General features: G+C 34.0%; 1 long non-coding RNA gene across 2 annotated transcripts in view; it reads left to right on the forward strand.

The window, feature by feature from the left end:
- The window catches only part of LOC105854754, a 119,115-nt gene that overhangs the window by 88,002 nt on the left and 5,141 nt on the right, over positions 1–25,972 (forward strand). Inside the window, exons 2-4 of one of the 2 annotated variants that reach the window (XR_001146276.1) lie at positions 11,001–11,078; positions 11,315–11,445; positions 18,858–18,889. This is a non-coding gene — a long non-coding RNA (uncharacterized LOC105854754). Of the gene's footprint in view, positions 1–11,000; positions 11,079–11,314; positions 11,446–18,857; positions 18,890–25,972 lie in introns of those variants that run through there. The other variant, XR_001146277.1, reaches the window with a different exon arrangement.

Here is a 25,972-nt window from a genome sequence, read left to right on the forward strand (position 1 = left end):
TATATTTCCTGGAAGCATTACTCATATTTTAAATAATCAAATATTCTATAATATGTAAATCTTCATGGTAGTGTTACAGAAAGTGTGACCTGACCAAGATGATAATTAGTAAGAAAAAGGAACTTGAGCCAGAGTTGTCTAATTAAACTTCAGTATCTATGTTCTTAGCTATCTTAGGAAATATTGCAATTCTGAAAATTCAATTTTACTTTTTACCCAAAACTTTACAGTGTACATGCCATCTATCAAAGTGGATATAAATCATATTAGTAATAAGTGCTACAGTCCTGTCTTCTGTTGGAGGCCTCATGGCTATTGAACTGATGGATCCCGAAGTCTTTCTTTCGAGCATCACTTGATTAAATGTAAAATAATTGAATATGCATCTCACATATTATTTTTGGCATCTTCTATTTGAAACAATTTTAAATACTAGGAAAATTTCCCAATTATTCACTATACATCTAATGTCTTACTTATTTCCAAAATTAATATGATAAAGTAAAAGTGTGTGAGAGAGCACAATGGATATAGAAAGTCATTTCAAGGAAAGACAAAAATAGTAAAGCAATAAAAGAGAATGGATACCCCAAGCATTTTAACATAAATGTTATCAATATATAATCAGAGAAATGAAACAAAATCCTCAAATAAAACAGTACAACTTGAAAGAGAGACATCTCTAGGAAAAGAATCTATAAAGAATAACCATCACTCCTAAACTTAGATACAAGATTTACATATCCTGACAAAATTCTCTCTTAATTTCAAGACTACTGAAGGAAATATTTTATACTTACTCATGTGTAAGGGATGTTCCATGTGAACTATTGTCTTGTGTAGAAGACATGGATAACACCTCATCCCCTGTCATCAGTGAGTGCAGTCACGGCTTTCTTATGTCTACCAAGAAGGAAACATGTCATGAGGGCCTACGAGACAAGATAAAATAGGCAGTTAGCAGTACAGATGAAATTGCATATCTGCATATAATAATACCAGTTCATAAATCTTTCCAGAATATAACCTTCCCATCAACTCCTTTCTGAACTCCAGGAAATGGTCTAAAACATTTCACAAAGTATAAACTACCCACCACTGTGACTGGTAGGCCGTCAAAGTTCAGTGACTCTATGTGACTTTCATTTATGAGATGTCTTGTGACATAGCTAATTGTTTAGAAAGTGCCATCATTTGAGGGAATTCTGGGAAAAGATTTGAGAAGAGTTTTTGAATGAGAATCTCTCCATATCTTTGGCTAGAAGCTGCCCTCTATTCCATTGTTTTCCAGATGGAGTGAAATAATGCAGCAGGGCTTTGCTGTTTTAACTTTGTGATCAGTAACACATTGCTGCTACTGCTAACTTATTTTTTTTCTCTCCATGAAAATCCTAGATCTCCTACATAGGTGACTGCTATAAAGTTTCTCTATATGAAATAGACAGATGTTAGTCTTAGAAAAAACACAGCACTTTTCTCTCTTATAAGAATGTGGAAACTCAGCTATTTCATATTTTTTCATGAAAAATTTTACTCTATTATAGTTTACTCAGTTACTGTAATAAAAGAGAATCAGCATCCATTTATATGCACTAGCAGCAGTAAGAAATAAGAACAATCTGACATTTGGTTCCTTCTCTTATTCCTTGGGTTTTCTTTCCTTTCGTAGTTTTACAAAGATGATTTTTGCTAGGTACAAGAGAAGTATTTTTTTAGAAATCTAGTCAATATTTTCACTATATATACTTTAAAAATCTATCATGACACGTTGTTTTAGTGATGCTGCAAGTAAAAGTTTTGAAATTGAAATATCGTTACTCTTAAAAATAATGATGCAAAAATTTCTTACATGATAAATTAATTTTTAAAAAGCAGATGTTGAATGTCAGATATAGCATAATTCCATTTACCTAATAAAACTGTTCCTACAAACACACATCCCCATATATTTTTATGCATATATGTCTCTAGGTAATCATAAATACATTTATTGAATCACTTTAGTACTAGTTGACAAGGTCTAATTTGTTAGAATTATTATTCACCTAAATTTCTTCTTATGCTTTAGATTACTTATTCTTGTTTCCCTTTGTTGGTTTCTCTATTTCTTCCAGCTTCCTAAATTTCAAAGTCAGCCAAAGATCTGTTCTTAAATTATTCTTATATCATCTACAATCACATCCGTGGTGATTTTCATCTGCTCTCTACCTTGAAATACAATCTATATGCTGATAACCCCAAACTGTTCTGAATCTCCTCCTTGACCTCAGATGCATAGCTAACTTACACTTAAGCTTGACTGATGCATTAGCTATTCAAAGTTTCATATCTAAAATTGAACTTCTGATTCTTAAATCATCCCAAATTTACTCTAACAGATTTCCTGTCTCACTTTCTGATAACAATGACTTTCAAGAAGAGGAGGCAAGGTGGGCTACCCTTTAATCTCCTCTTTGTCCACACACCACATCTAAACCATGAGTGAATCCTGTTGACTTTAACCTTCAAATTATACCCAGTAATCAGCCACTAGAGATTCTAGGACAAGACTGCTACAAACCTACTTCTCACTGGAATCATGCAAGTCTTTGTTGCCTTGCAATGTGTGCTTTAACCCCTACATTTTTTTTTAACACATCCTGCATTAATCTTTAAACTTAAACTGAGATCATGTCATTTTTTCCCCTCAATATCCTTCAATATAATTATTTTTTAAAACTGCCTTGAAGAAAAATTCAAAGGACCTACTGTGATATCTATTCTCGAAACACCTGGTAATAATATCACACCCACTTCACCCTTTCCCTCCACCCCATCTACCAGCTCTCCTTGTTGTCCTCAAACATACTAGACACATTCTCAACTAAGAACTTCGCTGTTGTTATTCCATCTTCTGGAATGTTCTTTATTAGGAAGAAGCATGGTTTGACTAACCAATTCCTTTGTGAAGGTTATAAGCCACCCAATCTAAAATTCTAAACATTTCTTTAATACTATCCCCATCTTTGTTTTCCCCCTTGTTGCTTACTTTATATATGCATACATATACACACATATATATGCATGTATATCACATGCACATGTATCTGCATATATTTATATATATAAAATGCTTGCCTATACACTTAATATATAAGCTGCATGAGGGCAGATTTTTTTTTTTTGCATAGTCACTTTTGTAAGCTCAGAATCTACATTAGTTCCTGACACTTAGTAGTATTCAAAAAATACTAATACTTATTCTTTCAGTAATTTAATTGGAAAAATAAAGAGGGAAAATTTTCTGATCTTCTCCATATCATTTGAATGAATAAAAGTGTGGATGAAACTTACTTTTTCTTTAATTTTAAAAATAGTATGATGCAAAACTTCTTTGTGATAAAATTGGAAGTTCTAACAACATTTTTGTCACTGGGTGATAATTTCAGAATGTAGGCTCTAAATACTTATTATTCTTGTCAGATTATGTTCACATAGATCTAAAAATGGAAAGCATTGTTAATTGCTTCCATAGGTGAAAACAATAACTTATTATAATAATTCAGACAATGTGACATATGTGATGATTTATTTATACCAACCTAAGGAAGTTTCGGGTTGGATTTCATATTGGCCACATCTATAAGTAGAGATTTCATTTGAAAAGCAAGGCAGCAAGAGACTGTATGGAAAGGAACTCCAAAAAAAAAAAAAAAAAGATCTGCAGGATGAGAAAGCAAGGTGTTCAGGTGTTTACTATTCAGAATTCTCAAGAAAAAGAGTGGATGGAGGAAATTGATGACCATGGGAAAAGGGCCTTGCTTTGAACTGGAGTGTAGGCAAAAATTTTCTAAATGCATTTTATGGCAAAAATTTTCTAAATGCATTTATGACAAAATTACTGGAATTGGAACACAAAGCAGTGAACAAAACAGAGAAGTAAATCTGAACAGCACTCACAATCGTGGAGAAAGAGAAGACGGAGATTCTGAAACAAAGCGTTAGTAGCTATTATAAGCAAGAGGCTAAACTTGTGGCAGTACCATAGTGGTCAGCAGTGGGTTTCCATGTGTCTGGTCAGTGACTGGGGATCTACAGGAATGCAGTGGTCACTCAAGGGTACAATGTCTTGGGTTGTGATATTTTGAAGCAGAAGCTACATTGCTTCATTTGTCTTTCTTCATGTCTGTCCTGGCCTGTGCCCCTGCAAGGTGAAGGTGGCATGGGATCAAAATGGTAAACTGAGTTATGTGATCACTTCTCGGTGCCATTGTTTCTAAAAATAAACATATGAAAACAAGGCAAATTTTTGCAACAAAACTGTTCGATTGCTAGGTTTTAAAAACTATCATTGAGAAGACACTTAGCTGAGTCCCAAATGTCCAGAAGGGTGAATGATAGAGTTTTGAGGGGAGGAGGACACAAATAATTTTAGGCAGATCAAATATTAGTGAGCAACTAAAAACCTCCCAGAATGAGAATGAACCTGGAATATACTAAAGGGGGAAAAATCAGTATGATTGTAGCTGAATGTCAGAGTAGAATAATGAAGTTGGTGGAGGAGATGGATGGTGAGATGATGGGAGCTTAAAATAAAAGTGTAGTCTTTCCTTGATTGAATCAGGGCTTATTTCAAGATAGAAGATTTACTGATGGATTTGATGTGAGCACAAGTAAGAGAAAAAAAGGATAAATAACTATTTTTTTTTTTACTTCAGCAGCTATAAGATGATGGTAAAATTTACTGAAATGACAAAACTAGGAGACAATGGAACACTGTTTTTGCTGTTTGTATTAGTTTTCTAAGAGTACTCTGACAGCTACCACAGAACATAGGATTTAAACAACAAAAATTATTTTTTAAATTATTATTAGAAGTCTTGAGGTCAAGGGGTCGGCATGACCAGCTTTTTCTAAGGGCTTCCTCTTGGGTCACCTTCCCCTATCATGTCTCAGAGTATCCCAAGTGTGCCTAGCAATGTACAAGTTTCTTTTTCTTAGAAGGATATCAATGATATTTGATTAAAGCTCACCCTAATGATAAATTTATCTAATCTGTTCAAAGACTATCTCCAAATACAATTACATTCCATGGAATTGGAACTTCCATATTTGTATTCTTAGGAGAAAGAAGTAAATCAGTAACATTATTGTTGCTACTTTGCATATATTTTGGTAGAAGGAAACAAAACAAGTGTTCTGCTTTGAAAAATATCACAGGAGATTTTAAGAAGACATAAGCTGTAGGCAACCTCTTAGATGGGTACTTCATACTTCATACACTATGAGTAGAGATGAAAACATTTCTGTTTTGCCCTAGTGACAACCAAGCAATGTAACCAGTTCTTTACAGAAAGTTCTCATGTGGTTTGCACCAACAGTCTGACGTATCTCAAATCAATGAATTCTTGCAGCTTTGGTTCATGCTTTTTTTGTCTCCTGAGAATTTTTATGCCCACGACACGTGTTTAGCCACTGCCATCACAGTCGACATGATTTCAACACTGAGGGAAAAGATGTATAAGCCTCCCAGGTGGCACAAGGGGTTGGAGCACAGAACTATAAAGCTATTTGCTGCCTTGCTGCTACTACAGCATGAGTTCGATCCCCAGGTAGGGAGCGGACCCACATGGTGGAGCAGACCCACATGGCACAGCAAACCTCTCCTGACCCACCCAGGGCTCCTTTTAGCAGTGATTTCAGTCCATCTGCCTGTTTCGTTCTTCACTCTGTTCCTTGTGAGTCCTCTCCCTGCCCCCTGCCCCCCCCCACACTCACCTCTGGTCTCTATGCCAGTTCTTATATGCTTAAATATATCTTTAAAATTTTTAGAAGAAAAATCTACGTATGTGATAGTTTCACTCTCGAAAGAGACATTAAGATCTACTTCACTCTACCCCTTCTTTCTAATTACCAAAATTTTCATTTACTCAGCAAAATAATCATTTTGCACACACAATGTGCTATCCTCTGGAAAGTGCTGGGAATGCAAAGGATAAGCAATACAGGCTCTCTATCCTCAAAGAGATTTTTGGTCTTGAGGAAGAAGGACAAAAGTAAGAAAAAGTGTTATATAATAAATTGACCTTATTTTTCTTATTTAATATTAGACAAATATCACTAACACTGTTGAGTGTTATCATTAGTCTACATGACTCATATGTATTAATTCATCTTAATTCTCACAAAACTTCATGAGATGAGACCTATCATCATCTTTGTTTGCCTGTTGGGAAAACAAAACAAAACAAAGAAACAAAAACGAGATATCAAATGTTCATGCAGCTTGCATCAAAGCCAGAACCTGAACTTAAAGTCTTGTTCCAGAATCCATTCAATCACCACACCATGCTACATTTTCTAAATTACAGTTGCATAAGGAATTTAAATTGACAGCCATGAAGAGACACCTTTATACCTGATTTCACCCACATAAAAAAAAAGATAATTGCAATTACACATAAAAAATATTTCATTAGCTTAGAATACATTTGACAAAGAATGAGATCTGCATATTATGTGTCCAAAAGAAGCCTAATATCCAGCTGTACAAAGAAAACATAAATCAAAAAAAACAAAACAATACCCTGGTAAAGAATTACAGATGCTTACCGGTGGGTGTGGTGTAGCAACATATATCTGAGCAGGTGTGAATATGTTCCCCCAAATCATATACAATTGTGTAAACCAATGTCACATCAATAAAATAAATAAATACAACCTAATTATAAAATAGGCAGAGAACACTTTCTCAAGATATGCAAATGGCTAGTACACGCAGAAAGATGCTCATTATATTTAAGATGCTCTTTATCTTAAGTTAGGGACATGCAAATCAAAACAGTAAGGAGCTCCTATCTATAAAAATGACAACTATTCAAATAGCAAGAAACAAGTGTTGGAGAAAATGTGAAGAAAAGGAAACCCTGAATTTATATTGACTCAGACATTATGGGAATCAGCCTAGGTATTACTCAAAAATTAAAAATAGAAGTTTCATATTATCCAGTTATTCTACTTATAAGCATTTACTTAAATACTTAGAAAAACACAAAACCCTAATATGAAGATATGTTTGTTGCAGCATTTGTTATAATCACCAATAACTGGGAAAACCTACCCGTTTGCTACTGCATTTCTTTATCCACTATAAAGAGACACAACAAATGTACATAATACTATTCTGCTTTAAACAGAAGAAAGAATTATTGCCACTTGCAATAATGTGGATGGCCCTAGAGGGTAGTATGCTTAGTGGAATAAACCTGATAGACAAAGCAAACAGTATGATTTTATTCATATGTGATATACAGGGAATACAAAGAGGGAAACAAATAAAACACATTTTGCATCATAAGGCAAATTAGTGGTTACTTATGGGAGGTCATGGATAAATCAAGTCAAAGGGGAGATTATATGGTGAAGGATACAATTGGACATTTAAAGGTGAACTTAATATAGTATGTACATGCTGATTTCAAGTGTTGCATACCCAAAACTTCTATGTTATGACTTAGTGTTGCTTCAATATAAAAGTAAAATAGTAACTTGCTACCTGGTTAGGCAGGCCCTCCTCTCCACCGCAGCCTGTCAATTTGAACATTATCCTGGCCATGCCAATACTACTCCAGAGATAAAATGGAATGTGGGCATCACAAGGTCAAAACTTGGGTAAAAGGTGTGAAAATAATTTGCAGTGAATGTGACTGGGGCTTTCATGAGTCTACCACCTTCTCAAAAAGAGTTCTTTCTCCTACAGCATTGGGCCAAATTTGGGGATCCCCCCCAAGAGTGTGATATGGCCAGAGTCAAGGGTAAAGGAAGCAGCAATATGAGTGAGGAAAAGTAAATGAATGAGGAGCAGAGTGCACATTCCAAATTGTGGGTATAATTTCAGGACTATTTCCCTTTTTTACCTGCAAATTAAAATGGTGATGGATGGAAATAAAACTTGTGCTAGTGACCTTGATGTAGTATTTACATAAATAGAATTCCAATGCTGCGCACCTAAAACATATAATGCTTTAAACAAAGGTTTTCTCAATAAAACTTCATTAAAATATATACATGTATTTATGCTTAATACATAAATAAAGACCTAAACAGAATAAAAGGGGTTCTGTTTTTCCAAAAAGAAAATTTATGCTCTAACTCTCTACTGCTTGTATTTATCAACAGCACATGAAATCAAAATTCAAAAGTTCTTAAGAATAAAAAAAATGGACACAAGTCATGGGCAGTGGAAAGTGAAGGAAATCTACAAAAATTGTGTTGATTATGGAAAATTTGGCACAGGAAATTATGTTTGGCTGAAAACCTGTTTAAACCAGCAGTCAAATGGGCAAGACAATTATTTGTTCAATGATGGATTATCTGTGTCTCTAATATTAATGCTTTCGGGAAATAGAGTATCTTTGTATGTCTACACTGGGCACTATGGAGATAGAAATCAATCTTCCACAGTGTCTGTCTAGGGTGGAATAGCAAATGAGGAGGAGTCTATAACTCACGGTTTGAAAAAGGATGGTTATTGGGCTAAGTAAGAGGAAACAGCAAAACTGAAGACATGGAAAAAAGAACAAATTAACTTAGTTCTTGGGAGAGTCTAGTCCAATTTGTTTTGTGAGAATATAAACATTCTGAGGAGTGTTGCAATATGGTGAGGCACAGGGTACCCAGTGACAGTGTGAAGACATTGATTCTGAATCACATACATTTAGATTTGGTTCAGCTTTGCAGCATAAAAGTTGAAGGGTGCTAGCTAGGTTAGGTCACCCCAATAGGCTGTTTCCTTATATATGTTTTTTTTTTTTTTTTTATCTCCGTGGGTGAAAGGAGATAATGTGACACATTTAGCATGATACCTAGAAAAAAAAAATTTACTTACTGTTTTCTGTTTTTGTCATTATCATGATTGTTTAAAAATTATATGGTGATGGTCTTGAAAAACACATGAGGTCGACTTTGATATTGTATGCAATGCTAAATTCTTAAGTGAACAATTGCACCTGGAAATACATTGATGTTACATTGGAAATAGATAATATGAACATATGACTTTGATCTCTTGCCAATGATGGGAATCTTTATCTTCCCTAATTGAAAGTTGGAAAAACCACCTCTTGATTTTTCAGAAATACCCTATTAAATTTTCCAATGGTCAATACTCTAGGGACTTAAATGCCTTTATTCTGACTGTTTGGACTACTTTATTAATTATACACATATTCAAAGGCACAGAACAGGGACTTGAAAGGAGGTAGAATGCAAATTAGATTTTTCTACTTGCCCGGAGAAGTTTAATGCTATTGACCAACTGTAGACTTTGTGTGACTCTCATTGTTTCTTAATATTCCTTTTCCCCTGAATGTATTTTCTGGATTACTCCCCCATGCTTTAGAGGAAGGGACGGTGAAGGAAATGACCACACAATGGACAATTGTGCAATTTCAGAGCACAACTTTCTGGTACATATTAAGTATTTGTATTTAATAAGTACCTTAAGAGATCACATTGTATATAATTCAAATTATGTAAAGCTGTATTGAAAATAAATGATGCCTGTATCTTATTTTTATAAGAATACTGTTAATTACTAAATAATGATTCAATTATTTGCAACTGGGTTAACCACATGCATGGTATATTGTAATATACCAATTTTACTTTAATTCCAGGCAGTAAATAATCAAACATAATTTTCAAATACTTCCATTTAATACCAAATCATATTCTCCATTAGTAGAAAAATAGGACTATCTGAATATACTCACATTGTCCTAAAAAAAAAAAATCCTGTTACTGTCTGAATAATTTTTTCCTTAACCAATTCAGATTTTCTTTGTACATTTTTTTGTCTTGAAGGTTGATTTTTCTATTTGCAACATGTGAAAAAAAATTCTTATCACAAAATGATTTGAAAATTTAAAGTTAATATGTGATTTCTGATGATAGCTGTAAAAATTTAACTAAGCCTCTAGCTTAACTTAAGTGCACTTGTCTTTGTAGTGCTATAATGACATGTCAGTCAGGAAAGATCGCAGCTACATTTTTTTTTTCTTAGTAATCCAATTACTTGTGCAAGATTCCTATTCAAATCCATACTGTTGGGGTCAGGGACATTACCAGTTTTATGGAAGCCTTCCTTCAGTGTTCCTTGCAATTATATTGGTGTCGAATTTGAATACACATTCCAGTTCTATCATTCAAACATTTCATTGCATTTTGGTCTGCAGATGGAACAAAAAATAAGTAACAGAACATCCTTTGTAAAAGAAAACATTTCTGCCTCTTCAACAGATTTTACATGATTAGACAATACAAAGACCTGCAACAATCTTTCTTACCTTACTCCACTTAGCACTGTGACATTGGGCACTTACACTCCTAGATGGCATCAGCACAGAATGTGAGCATCTCTGAAATCAGGAATTTCCCTGACCTGTCAGATGCGAGAGAGTGTGAAAAGGAGCTGGCTGGTTGGAAAGAACATGAAGAATTATGGGAAATGTAGTAGGAAGTAGTCATTCAATAACAGTGCTGCAAGGACAGGGAGAGAGACAGCAGCATTTGAGGTGCAAAGACCCTGATATTTGAACTGACTTGGTCTGTGCTCACCCAGGGGAGTCAAATATGGAACTCTAGTAGATTAAATAAAATTGTTGCATGCAAGTCATGTCACCATGTTTTTGGATTCTGTACCTTGGGAAATGGATATAAATATGCTGTGTATCAAAGCCTCGAATATGGAACAGCCTGGTGTGAAGCTAAACTTACTAAAGTACTCAATTTAGCTCTGTCAATCCTGCACAGAGCATTCAGAGGGTGTTAAAACTCTGGTAGCCTCTGCTTCAGAATAACACTGTGTTTTATTTGGCTCACATTATCTGTTAAAAAAAAAAAAAAAGCCAGCGTGTTCAAAACTGAGATATGTAAGGTAAATAAATACTCAATTTCTGGCTTTTCTTTGAAATTGGTATATCTGGCGATACTGAACCCAGATTTCCTTGTTGCCACAACAGAGTAAAACTGAGAGAGGAATATGATTGAGCAAGGAAAAAAGTTCTGAACGGTCCTCACTGTTTCTTCCTGCTCCACGGGTAAGATGACCGATGATTGATGGATGTTTATCAGAAAACTTATAGCTTCTCTTATAGCTTATAATAGAAAAGTATCTTTTTCACCAGTTACATTTTATTTGCCTTCTTGGGAACTTACTAGGAATTTGAATTAGTGATGCCTGCTTTTTGGATCTCCATTATCCAATCAAATTTGAATTGGATTCAACCTGACATACATCTGATTTTCTCTACCTGTTCCTGGGTCACTCTTTCAGCCTGGTGCTACCGAAAGAGGCACAGGTGGCAGTGTTAGTGGAATGTTCCACGGAAGGAAAAGGCTTCCTCTCACTGATCTCAAGATCTCTCAAGACATAGAGGCTTCCCAGAATTTCAATACAGTGGAGTGGTAAGTACTCTAAAGCAGCAGGTTTATAAAATGTTTTTGGTCCCAAACTATACAGGAGAGCATTATCCATTCAAACTCTCAGGCTAGGAGATATAAGCAGCTTTAATTTTGGAGTTTACACCTGGACTTTTCTCTGAAGAACTTTATGAAACTTTGTAAACTTGCATTTAATAATTATGGAAATAATAATGTTTACAAGTCTTCGATATTGCCTTTTTGAAGTTACTCTTTTTCTTTGGTATGAAAATTGCCACCTATTTTGGGACCCCCCCTTTCTTCTCTCCATCCTCTTCAGAATAAAACTCTGAAACTTCAGAATCATTTGCATCTCCATTTTGCTTTCAAGTACCCTCGGGATTCAAGAAGCTATAAGGCCCTCAACTAATTCTAAGTTAGCTATCCTATGGCTAAAATGTTCTTATATTGGCCAGCCTGAAATAGTTTAGAATTTGCAAGAATATTTGTTTTCTGATATCCAACAAACTGGCCTGAATAATCTGAGGGATATGTGCATATAGAAATAGACAATGATGGAACTTTTTCTAAACTCTTAGGGTAATTTGAAATTCAAAAACACTGACTTTGACAAATCATTTCCTAACACCCATACTTATCATTAATTAAGATCTTTCTCTGTAGAATCAAACAGTAAGCTTTTTCTTATATTCTGCTTTTCTGATTTATTTCAAGAATGATTTTATCTTTAGTAATTTATAATGTACAAGACAGAATTAACACAGCTTGGTTTATTTTGGTTTTAAGTGATCTATTTATAAATCCCGGAACTGCTGGCTTTTATAAAGATAATTGAAAGAAGATGAATGGCCAACATTAGAGTTAGAATATGGAACAAGACTGACCGAAGTATAATCTATAGCCTGAAAAATCAAACTGTTGCTTTTTGAGTTGAAGCAAATGCTATTTTCTTGTAAAAGTACAGATTTATTTATTATAAATATGCTAAATAATTACACAAAATTTCAAAAAGAAAAATAGAATCTTCATCTACCATCTACCCACCTGTCTCATTAAATAATCAAATAGAATTAAGAAGATATTTTCTGGAAGGGGTTATACGAGTGAAATAAATCTGAAGGAGAAACACAAATACAAAATGATTCCACTCACATGTGGGATGTAGAGAAACAAAGCTCAGGGCCAGTTAAGGGTCAGGTAAAATAAACAAAAAATATATCCTAGAAATATGACTGTAGAACTGAGGTTACCAGATGGGTTGGGAGTCAGGGGGGAGTGTGTGTCCCAAAGGACTATGGCAGAGAAATATGGATGCTTGGTGCTTGGTGGTGAGTGTGGTTGTAACAGCTATCTGAGGAGGTGTGAGCCTATATCTCTGAGTCAAATACGATATTGTAACCAATATTACTTCAATTAAAAAAATTAATTCTCTAGAGACATGTTTAATATAAGTGCGATGCAATGCATATGTCTATGTATAATATTGCTGTAATTATTAGTTTTATCTGTCAAAAATATCTTGAACTATGGAAATGTACCCTAAAAGCAACAATAGACACTGGATTTCCAAAATAACCCTAAATTTTGATATTTTTTAAAGATTTATTTATTTGTACATACAGAACTGGGTTATAGGCCTGAGGTGCAGGGGCAGTGAGAAGATTCACCAGAGACAGAGTGGGGAGCAGGACAGGAAGACTGAGCACACTGCTGAGGGGAGCAGAGGTCAGGAGAGGTCTGCTGTGCCATGTGGGTTACCTCTGGGGTGGGGATAGAACTCATTCTGCAGTGGCTTTAGCTTCTTAGTGCTGTGCTTTAACCCACCGTGCCACCAGGGAGGGCCCAAAATTTAGATATTGTAGTCATATTTATCATTTTCCATATCAGAAAACGATATCAACTTCCATTTCAAATTCAAAAATCTTTGATACTTCATCTCCAAACAATTAAACATCTGACATTTTAAAATGTAATTTGCGTTCCCTTTTTCCAATAATGATTAATGGAAACTGATGTATTCTTTATCAGATACAAGTACAACTAATGAAGTAGATCAATTTGGATCAAAATTTGAAAGCTATCAATCAAAATTTTGGAAAAAGTAGTCTGGGCCCTTAAATTATAAAATTAGACCCAAACTTAATGGAGGAAGAGTCAACAAAGAGCACTTTCCTTCTTAATTCTTTTTTGGGTTTCACAAAATATAGCTCATAAATGGACAGAACATTTTAGAAATCGGTGAAGAACAAGAAATTCCCCTTAGAGTGCTATCCACATCCTCCATTGTTACAACTGAATTTCTATAAAATATTTGATACTCTTCTGATATATTCTTGATCCCACTGTTTGATGGAAAAGCATTTAGGGAAAAAAAATAGTAAGGGTAAGATTGGTTTATAATTATAAACCAATAATTAATAAGATTGGTGTATAATTAGCAGTACAAGAACAGACATCTTCAGATGCATGTTACCACACCACACCCAACACCAGCATGACCATAACCTTCCACCATTGTCCACTCTTGTAAGTATCTATTGTTAGAATATGAAATGACTTAGTAGTGGACGGTAGTGGCTATTTGAATGAACGCAGGGTGGTAGTGGGGTAGAATATATTCTTGTTTGCAAGATATTACAGATCTCCTTACAGGCAGGACTCTATTTTAACAAACAATTATGGCTACTGGAAACTGACTTGGTTTTATAAAGTTTAACTGGGCTTCCCTATGTTTACAATATAGTATCCACATGTCATAGGAGGCTCCAGTGGTTCCAGGAAAGCTAGTCATATATGGGCAGGGAACAAAAATGTGGAATTTAATGGAGAAATATATATTACCTTGTTAATCTGGCTATATAAAATCCAACTCTTCGCAGTGGATTTGTAAAACATAAGTGCAAAACCTAATTGTAAGATATAAGTAGGAGGGAAGTCAGACTAAGGAACGGTGTGCAGTTAAGTCTCTGCTTAGGAGATATGTACTAATTTGACATGTATTTATAAATGATTATTATAATCCATGTATCTGTTAGAGCTGGGAATAAAATTGAATAAAATATAGACCCTATTCTCAAGGATCTCTAGTTTAAGGAATTGTTTAGGCTACTGACAGCTCATATGTAAATACCAATCAAATATGTAAATAGCTAATTTATAAAGACATCAGAGATTATGCAGGCTTTGATGAGGCAATTTATCCTGAGGGATTATGAATAAGGAGATAAAACATTCCCCAGATGAAGAAACAGACTAAGCAAATACACTAAATGGACTATGTTCAGGGCAACAGAAGTATTTCATCCTTGGTTGAATATAACATGAAAGTCAATGTATGGTTAAAGTGAACGCTGGTGAAATTGCCAGATCAAGAAAATAATTATTTTCCAATCTCTTTTTCTATTTTGTACATGACGGGAAGTCATCAGAGAAATTTTAGCAGGGGTGTTTTATAGAAAACATTTTCCTTCTGCTATGATTATTCCAGACCTTTGTAAATGATAGGAAAGATTAAACTAGAAAGTAAAGATTATAGTCTGGAGGCTACTACAGAGGTTCTTCTGAGCAAAGATGAGATTTGATCCATGAGAGTAAGTTTAGTTGGGTTAATGATGGAATTGATAGCAGAGTTGAAATGTGTTTAGGATACAAAAGACCAAAAGAAAAAAATTATGAAGCTGTTATGGCACCACTAATACTATGTGTTTAGCATACCCCTTTACTCAGGGTTATGGGTAGACTATATTCACAACCTTCATTACAGTTATGGTGACTTTATGATTGTGTACAGGCTGGTGAAATAAAGTTACAATTATTATGTGTTATTATGTGTTCTTTCTGGTCCTGACTCATCAAAACCTTTTGTAGTCCTCCAGTTGTTCCTTTTATTCCTTGGATGCTGTGTTCTAGAAGTACCCAAGACCTTCATAGAGGGAATAGTAATTTAGACTTCATAGTTATTTCATCAGTGATGTTTTCTCTTAACTCTCATTTCTCACATTTCATCCTAAAGCAAGAATATAGGGCAAGCAAAAATTCCTCCTGAAATAGAAATCAAAGGCTATTAGTTTTTGCTCATAGAGAAAGAATTTCATGAAATGAGGTTGCCTATTAAATAAGTCTCCTGTGGTGCTGATGACAAAATCAATACCATGATGGAGACATCAAACAGCTCTTTTGAGAGACTTTTTCTGAAATATTCAGGTTAAGTTGGAAGCTTCTCCTGAGCACTGGCCTGTCAAACTAAACTTGCCTCTGACATAGCTCTCTGTGTGATAGAATTAGGTTTCTATAAGACTCTCCAATAATAAATGCAGTCCCTTAAGAATGGAGACTGTCACTGGTTTATTTATATTTCTTGTATACTTTAAAGACTCCTTGGTGCATTGTAGCAATCATTAACTTGTAATTGAAGACAATACTGCAAATAAGTGAATTATTGAATAAATAAGTGAATGAATATTCTCATACTTAAAGAGAGAATTCTTTGAACTAGTGCCAGACCACACAGATAAAAGCTATAACTTCTTTCCTTAAAAAAAACAAAGAAACAAAAGAGAAAATAGGAAAATAAACTTTTCCATTGTCCCTAGCAAAAATACATGTAAGAGAACATACCTAATTATACACACAATAGCTACAGTGGTTATCTTATTTGTGTAGGAATACTAAAGAAGACAAATAAGAAACTATAAGGACTAAAATGTGTTCTATTGAATTCAAGAGTCAAGCTGCATTCCATGATTTCATTGGCAAGAGACAATTGTCTGGCCTGGCATTCTATACCTCAGGAAGAGAAATGTTACTTAACAGTTAAAGTCACTGCATTGCAGCAAGGGTGTTAATTCCAGAGAACCTAGCAGTTTATACGGGTCTTCTGGGTTTGCTAAGCAAAAAAAAGAGATGGAAATGAGTTCTGCAGATTCTTAAAGGTTACTAAATCTTCACTTTGCATGAAATTCTTTAGCTTTTATTTTGAATTCATTCCCTTTTGTGAGAAAATATGAGAAAGGCAATCAGATACTGATTTAATAGTAAACCCAGCAGAGGTAGAAACAAAATTAATCCTTTTATAAAATGGTCTTCCACTGTCTTAGAATCTTCCTTTTAGATATTCCAGATTTCTTATTGACTCTAAGAGTAGAATCTGAGATTTATCTTTGAGGTAGACTCTAACTTATCTAGTGGAGGCTGATTTATGAAGCCTAAAAATATATCACTTCATTACTTGAAAAAAGACTTGTGTCAGTAAAATAAACCAAGGATGTATTTCGGATGAGTAAATTTATCATTCTATATGAAGATGTCAATAGGGCACTTCATAGGTAGAAAAGTGCTATTTTTGTGTTGTTTTTGAATGCAGCAACTAGTGGAATAAAGTTGGACTGCAACATTATAAAAAGTACACCAGAAGAGAACACATTCATTCAACCCTGTCAGCTAAACAGTGACCTCTCATTGTTGCATATGTAGGACAGGATCCCTTTAACGTAATATCAGGATATAAACAATGGAGAAAGTTGTTAATAACCTCCCCATGAAAGTCATGATTATTAAGTGGAGAAATGGATGATTAGATTCTAAGTATTTCCTTTTATTACCATGCTTATAGATTTTTATTGAATAAGTTTGACAAGTAACAAATATAAGGCATATAACATGTGACTTTCATAAATTTATATATTTTAATGCAATTTTACTGGAGCTATATTTTTCACTTTACATGATTATAGTAAGTCAGGTAAGTAAGTATAGTAAGTCATTCCATAAACAAAGACTCTCTTGGGCCTTCCTGGTGGCACAGGGGTTAAGTTTCAGCACTATGAAGCTATTGGCAGCCACTGCAGCCAAAGTTCAATCCCTGGCTACAGAGCTGACCCACATGGCACAGCAGAACACTCCTGTTTCACCCACTGCTCTCCTCAGTAGCATATTTCAGTCAGTCTGCCTGCTCTGCCCCCCACTCTGTCTCTGGTGAATTCTCTCACCGCCCCTTACCCCACACCTCTGGCCTACACCTAGCTCTTGTATGTATAAATAAATAAGTAAACTAAATTATTTTTAAAAAACCAGCAAGCAAGGACTTTCCCACTGGCAAGATAGCTTGTCCTCCAGAATTGCTATTGGCATATCGGTCATCATATTTGATCATATCTAAGTGGTTCATCTTTTTTTCTTTTCTACAGGTGTTGCCTGTAAAGGCAGAAATAGGTTGCAGGCCATTCCATACCCATGTCCCACCCCCAGGCCCTACCAGAATTGTTTTTCACTTTCCTGGTGGCTCTATCTCTCCCTTCCCTTCCCCTAGTTCATTCTACCTCAGCCATTCTAGTTTCCTTTCTTATCCTGAGGTTCATATAAATTCTGTTTATAACCTTCATATCTAATAATCTTTCTACCTCCTAGATTTTCCCAGTTATCTGTATAGCTAGCTTCCCATTTTCAACCAGTTTGTTTAGAAGAATCCTTGCTCAGGCTTTTCCTAAATATCTTGTTAATTTACCACCTTCCTCTCTAAAACTCCCTATTTCCTTCTTCTACTTTTCTTCCTTTCATAGTTTCTATCATAATCTTTTATTTACACATTTTTATTATGCATCCCTCACCTTATAGTTAAGACAAGAAGGCACTTTTTTTCTTCTCATTTGTGCAGTGTTATGCCTTTAGCATTTTAAATAGTGTCTAGGACTCAGAAAAACCTCAATTAAGTGTTGCCTGAATAATTGAGTGAATGTAATAAATATACTTCAAAAATTATACTGTAATTCACATTACCCTAAATATCAAATTCTTCCATAAGCTCATTTAAACTTAGTTTCCATAGTGTAATCGTATGATAAATATTATCTCCTTTGGTATGCATTCACTTAGATTTTTTTTTTTCTTCCCCAAATGCCCCTTCCTTTTGATTAACAAATTATTTTGTCTTAATTATGAGAACTGTATAGACATGTTGTTTTCCACATGCCCACCCCCTGGTTATTTCCAGTTCATTCATGTCAAGGCAAAACAAAACTTGTTTTGATTTCTATTGCCTAAGATACACCCTCATACCTAAGATGTTACATGATCTTACTGGAGCATTTTGAAAATACTAAGGTTGAATTGAGTTTACCTATTAAGAGTCAAATCAACTTTTCTATACTGAGCTTTTGATAATGACACCTATGTACCTATTAGGGACATCACAGAGGATGTTGTATTTCTCTAGTTGGTTTCTCAAAGTCTCTTGCTTCCTGACACTCACAGTTAGAAAATGTATGTTTTCACCTCTTACACAAACAAGTAAACCACTGCAATTCAGTTAAAGTGTACATCTTGCTTTGGCCAGTTTTTTTCTGTTTAGTCATTTAGTTCAAGTTGTAAATGGTAAGTGGATGTCCTTTTATATCACTTTATTTTTAAAATCCACATGTGGGCCCTCCCTGGTGGCGCAGCGGGTTAAAGCACAGCACTGAGAATCTGAGGCCACTTCCGCATGAGTTCGATTCCCGCCTGCCCTGGAGGAGACCACATGGCGAGCCAGACCTCTCCTGACCCGCCCGCTGCTCCCCTCAGCAGTGTACTTCGTCGATCTGCCTGTTCTGCTCCCCACTCTGTCTCTGGTGAAGCCTCTCACCGCCCCGAGCCTCTAGCCTGTACCCCAGTTCTGTATGAATAAATAAATAAATCTTAAAAAAAAAAATCCACATGTGAATAAAGAGTGAAAACTCTATCTACAGTGGTTAGTCTGTGATGCTAGAGGGGTTCACAGCCCATCTGGCATGTCTTATGACATGAAAGAAAGGGCCCACATGAAATTCCTCCATCTTTACCATAGTTATAGCATTGTGCAGTTATATCAATGTTAGAGTTGTGAGCATTAAATAAGAAAAATTGACTAAGCTTTGGAGTAGCTGAAAAGGCTAGAGAAACTTAGTAACTATCACGAATACGCATTATGAATAATTTTCCAGGCTCAGGAGTTAGGCATACTTAATTCATATTTATGCTCTATGTACTATTCATGTGATCTTCAGCAAGTGTTTTAACCTATCTGTGCCTACATACATACATATATATATGCATATATATACACATACATATACATATATATATATATATATATATACATACACACACACGTATAACTTTACATAATGTCAGTAGATATCAAATCAGAATACAGTATACAGTGCATAGGGATGTTTGAAGACTAAATGTGGTCACTGTATATAAACCACCAAGACAAAGAGCTTGATATATAACAATAATAATGCTACTCTTTGTTATTCTTTTTTCTTTAGTATACTGACTTTAAGGAGAACTGTGAAAATAATGATGAAGACATTATTAACCAATCTATAGTAAAATAGATTTTACTATATACAAAAGACTATTTTTTTGTCATTGTTCTACTTTGGATTTGTAAACACCTCTACTCTGACTAATGTTTAATCTTTTCACCTCATCCATATGTGTTTGCCTCTTTATTTTCATTTCACCTCCTGCCATGTAATTTAATTCAGCATTAAATTCATTCTTTTGTAATCTTGTTATGTTTCCTTGCCTGCTTATTGAGTTGTCTGTTAATAAATACCAATTAACACTTCCAAATATATCTTTACAAATACAAGCAATGAAATCATTTCAAAAGCTAAAAAATGGCCCAAATAAGGAGCATATTACTGCCACTTACTTTTCAAGGCAAAAAAAAAAAAAATATTTGGAAACTTATTTACAGCATTAAATCATTACTGGTTTAACTTTCTTCTATTTCTACTACCTTTTTAACAGCTGGATAGACACCAGCACAATGTGCTTTTGAGATTACCAAAGTCTGTCTCCTTCAAATATTACTGATATTGTTTAATAGGAACCCAGAAAGAAAAAAAGAAAATCACCAAAGGCGTCTTAACATTTCTAGGATAATTAGAAGGTAGACTTTGGGATGTTTTCAAAGTTTTATTGTGGCATGAGATAAAGATGTTTGTAATTTTATCAGATAGTTCATTATGATGATTGTAAAATGCCCATCTCAAACTTATGTAGAATTACCTCACAGGAAATTTTTGTCTTTCAAGAATATAAATTAAGTGGCTTCAGTGTTTTCTGGTCCTTCTGATTATCAGGAATCACAAAAGGAAAATTCAGAGTTTGTTATCAGTATGTTAACTCCAACAAAATTGTAATCATGTGTATTTATTATCTTTAAGTTTTTAAACACAAGTTCTTTCTAAATCTTTTAGTTATACTTTGCCATAAGACCCAACTCTGGCTAGTGAAGAAAATAATGGTATTTAATAAATATTATCTTCAACATCTGGAAAACTTGGTAAGCAAGATCTTTTCTCACATCAGTAAACTAATAGCTCCTGTTGACATCAGTGGAAACTACAGGTAAGATAAAGGGACAAGAGATATACCACAAATAACACAAAATGCCTTTGCATGCCCAAATTAAGCTAATAGTTGCTAACTGCATTTGAAAAAAGAATTCAATTAAAATGGAATTTATAAAATAATTACTCTGGCATTCATGTTCTCAAGATGAGAAAAGGTCTAATAATTCTTTCCTCTTTACATATATGAAAATTTCTGTTTCTTTTTTCACTTCAATGATTCGTTGCAAAACTTTCTAAGTTATTTTTTGCAGGTCACTACAAAGTTTAAATTCATGTAATCCACTGACTTATTTTACTCACTAATGTAGGATAGAATTGTGCCAACCCACTTAAAATATATTAATAGTGTATCCCATTGAAAACAAAATAAGTAAGCTAGCCATATTAAATAGTCTTTCTCAGCTATATGAAGGTTCCTCAGACTACTAAAAATGGCGCTACCATATGACCAAGCAATTCTACTCCTAGGGTTCTTTCCAAAGGACACACAAAAAAAATATTAAATCAAAAGATTACTAAAACCCCTACATTTACTGCATCACTAAATGCCCCCAGACAGATGATTTGATTAAGAAGATGTGGTATATATGTATGATGGAATACTATTCAGCAATCAAAAATGTAAACTAATGCCATGCATAGCAACATGGCTGGAACTAGTAGGGGTCATTCTCAGTAAAATAAGCCAGAAGGAAAAAGAAAAATATCGAATGGTTTCACTTATAGGAGGAATATAGAGTAACCAAATAAGGGACCAGGAAATAATAACAACAATAAAACCACAACAAAACAAAACAAAAATAAATGGATTACTGTAAATCAGAGACAATCTGTAGGGAAGGTGGAGGCAGAAGGATCAAAATGAGGGCAGAAGAGTGCAAGGAACTATGGTTACAGTGCAGGTGAATTGGTAGTGGAAATTCTATGGGGACTAACCTGAGAAAAGAACGAAACACTGTACAACAACAATGATGTAAAATATATATAAATAAATTATTTTAAAAACTTTAAAATAGTAAATATTTTCCTCCACACATTCATTGCCAAAAATAAAGCAAAACAATAGGTCATAAGATAATATATGTAACTCTGAAGGCAATTAAATTCTGTTAATGTTGAAGTATACTTAGGCATTGACCAATAAGAAAAAAAAAGTATTAAAATGAAAATAATCAACAAAATATTAGATGAAGTAATAGGAAAATACTAGTAGATGAAGAAAAAGCATTTTACTAGATTCCACAACAATTTGTGATAAAAATGCTTAACAAAAATGGTAAATTTTAAAGTTGCTAAAAAGAGTAAATAGGTAATTATGTATGGTGATAATGTTATCCTGATACATTGTAATATATCTATTATCAGAAATTATATATATCAAATCATTATACAATATATCTGAAACCAATATGTGTATTTTATCTCAAAGTAATAACTAATATTTCAAATGAAAGTCAACTGATTTCACAGCCAATTTGGTTGTGTAGAGATTAAATAAACAGAAGTATTGTTAGAGTTGGGATAATTGTAACCTGCTATCAAAATATAAGTGTTCTATTTTTAAAAGATGTATTTATTTATGCATACAAGAACTAGGGTACATGCCACAGAGGAATCACCAGAAACACAGTGGGGAACAGAACAGGCAGATCTACTGAAATACACTGCTGAGGGGAGCAGTGGGGAGACAGGAGAGGTCTGCCACACCATGCGGGTCACCTCCCTGGCCAGGGATCGAACTCATGCTGCAATGGCTGCTTTACAGTGCTGTGCTCTAACCCACTGCGCCACCAGGGAGAGCCCCAAAATGTAAGTATTCTTATAATAAAGAATATAGTACTAAAAACCTACTTTCACAACACTGTTGGCATTCAAATTTGTACACAAAGCAAAATGATTGTGGTAAGTGGGAGGTGGTTCTCAATCATCTGTATATCAGATCCTGATATAGGAAAGAAAACAAGTATAAAGGAAACTGAAAAACTTGCTTTATATTAATGTAATTCTAAACATTTTATGGTATTTTTTATCATGTATAGTGCACTAGAATACAATGATTGTCTTTTTGATGAAACTTGTTTTCAAATTTAACATTTTAAAGAAAATTTATATGGAACAAACACTAATTATGTGTGGCAAATTTCAAAAGCAATAATGTATTTCTATTGAGTTGTCTTATTCAATCCAAAGAGACCACTTTGTTCACTTTGCTGACTGATGTCTGAAAAGAACATTCAAAATCTCTTTTCAAACACTTCCCTGCAGTAATATTTTTCATGTTCACTTATTAAAAATCACAGATTTTTTTCTCTATTTGAAAGTGAGTTTACTTACATCTCTTTGTCTTTCAAAATCAGCAAACACATAGTAGATTTTAATTTCATTATTAAAATAGTTGATCTCTGAAGGATAGTAACATTTCAGGATAATTTTTATTATCATTTTGAGTATTTGGTGGAGTTACTGCTACACAAATTCATCTTTAATTAATGTAATTACACAAATCATAGAAGAGCATATTAGAGCTTCTTGGATTAACAAGCTAATTGCAATTTATTACTCCTCAAGAATTATTTCCTAGCAACCAAGCTAAACAATACACCTTACAATGAACATTCAACAGTTTTTTGTTCAATATAGTTCAATTGTTCATTTTTATTTTAAATGTTCTCAACTCTATGACAATGAACTTTCCCCTTTCTCTTTGATTAAAAAGATTAATAATAATTGCTTTTAAGTGAAAGGTAGTGTTTCTCACTACAGTTAGCACATAATAAGAATATATCCCTGAGTCACTGATTAAAAGTGATTAGTAATCATCATATAAAACAACACCAAATTCACTAGGTTGTGAGAAATGGCTATTAAGGATGTGAATGACATATTCTACCAAGGTCCCAGGAGGAGGGTAATTACTGAACCAAATATAATTTGGATCCAATACCTAATTATCCATGATAATCATCTCTGCAGAATTTTCTGACTCAATGACATATGAAAGCCTTTTATAAAAAAGAAAACACACCTACTATATATAGTCAAGTAAAATATAGCTAACAATATCAAAGAGGGAATATAAAAATGCATGTGCATCTACAAAGTTTGATATTAATCTTTGTGAATGCTTTCATGACACATGGATGCCTTGCTTTTCATAATGGTCTTTATAACTTTATAAATATACCTGGGTTTTTGACAAAAGCATATTTTAGCAAGAGATAAAGAACAGTCATTGTTTCCCAATGAACTTTTTTTTATTAAATTATTTAGGTTAAAACATCAGGTACTGTTATAATGCCAACTGTTGCTAAAGACTGCAATGACCTGTTACTCAAAGCCTTGTGGAAACCGATGTCATTACTTCTCTCTAGCAGTAACAAGAACATTATCTGATCTACCTGGATTGACAGCATCTGCTAATTAAGAACTAATTTCTATGAAAACTAATTCTAAAAAAGAAAAAAAATAATAATGAATAGTTGGAGTCATCGAGAGCAGTTATTTTATCTGTAATATCAACTTCAGAGATTTACGCTCTTTGTCCTTTAACATCTTTATATACCAGGGAAGTGCTTATCCGTCCCCTTCTATAGCTAAACTGTATTGTCCAGAAGATAATAGATTAGTCATGCACACCAAGGATGAGGACCTTAGGTCACTAGTATATTCCTTTTGCTACAAGTATCTTTGTTAGAAGTGATACCTCCTGACAAGAGAAAAACGAACAAAGATATTCCTAATTCAGTGTAGTAACATAGACGGCATTTATAATACAAATGCAGGTACTTTGCATAATACACTGGCTCTATTTTCCCTTTGGCACCCAGAGTCTTCTGTGTTTAGCCAATGAGCTATCATTCTCAAATTAGTGTTCATCAGAAACACCAAGAGGATATGTTAAAATAAAAACGCTGAGTTCACTTTGACAATTTCTCATCAACATTTATAAAGAAAAATAGAGAGAAAACACAAGTTACTAATTTCACAAAATATCACTAGATACTCTACAGCCATCAGAGTTATAATTATGGATTATCATGATTGTGATTACATCAGTATGATTATTATTAAATCTGAGTACAAACAAATTTCATGACATATGTGCAAATTTATTTAAAAATTCCAAAATACTTATTGAGACCTAGAAGCTTTCAATAGAGAATTAACTAATGGTTTAAGTGAGAAGAAGTAATACTAAATCTTCCTAAACCCCTATAGGAAACATAATGGAAAGAACACGTCTCAATTTATTCTACTAAGTATGAATTACCCTGATACTCAAAAAAAAAAATGGCCCCAAAACAAGGAAATAAATTATAGACAATGTCCTTCATGAATATAGGCAATAAATATTTAATAAAATATCAAATAAACTCAAGCATTATATAAGAAGAATTATACCCCGTTACCAACTAGGGATTATTTCAGTGAGTTTAAAATAATCAGAACAGCTTCAAATATGTCCAAATTTTAAAATTAACCAATATAATCTATCACATGAATAAACAAAAGAAAATTAAATATTTTTTATCAATCCATAAAGTCACCTGACAGAACTCATTCATTATTAAAAACACTCAAAATATAGAAACAAAGGAAACTTCCACACATAATACGTAGGTTCTTCAAAATCCCTATAGGTAGCATAGTTAATGGTGAAAGATACAATGCTTTCCCTTTTTTAGATAAACAACAAAGATGCCCTTTGCAGCATCTTAGCATGGATGGAGCTAGAAGGGATTGTGCTTAGCGAAATAAGCCAGAAAGAAAAAGAAAAATATCAAATGGTCAAGAAAAATATCAAATGGTCCCCACAGGAATGCAGAGGAACCAGTAAGGAATTAGGGGAAAAACTAACTATAATAAAGTAAAAAATCAGAATCATCAGGCAACTATAGATCAGATTCTATAGGGTTGAGGAGGGAGAAGGATCAGGGTAAGGGTGGGAAGAGCACAGAGACTGTGGTGATTGTGCACAGGTGAGTCGGTGGTGGGAATTTCACAGACAAATTATGCATCACGCAACAATGAAGGATGATGGAATGAATGAATGAATGAATGAATGAATTTTTTAAAGGTTTATTTATTTATTCATACAGAACTGGGGTACAGGCCAGAGATGCGGAGGGTGAGAGGATTCACCAGGGACAGAGTGGGGAGCAGAACAG

This window comes from Condylura cristata, unplaced genomic scaffold, assembly GCF_000260355.1.
Source record: "Condylura cristata isolate star-nosed mole 26May11 unplaced genomic scaffold, ConCri1.0 scaffold00004, whole genome shotgun sequence".
NCBI classification, from domain to species: Eukaryota; Metazoa; Chordata; class Mammalia; order Eulipotyphla; family Talpidae; genus Condylura; species Condylura cristata.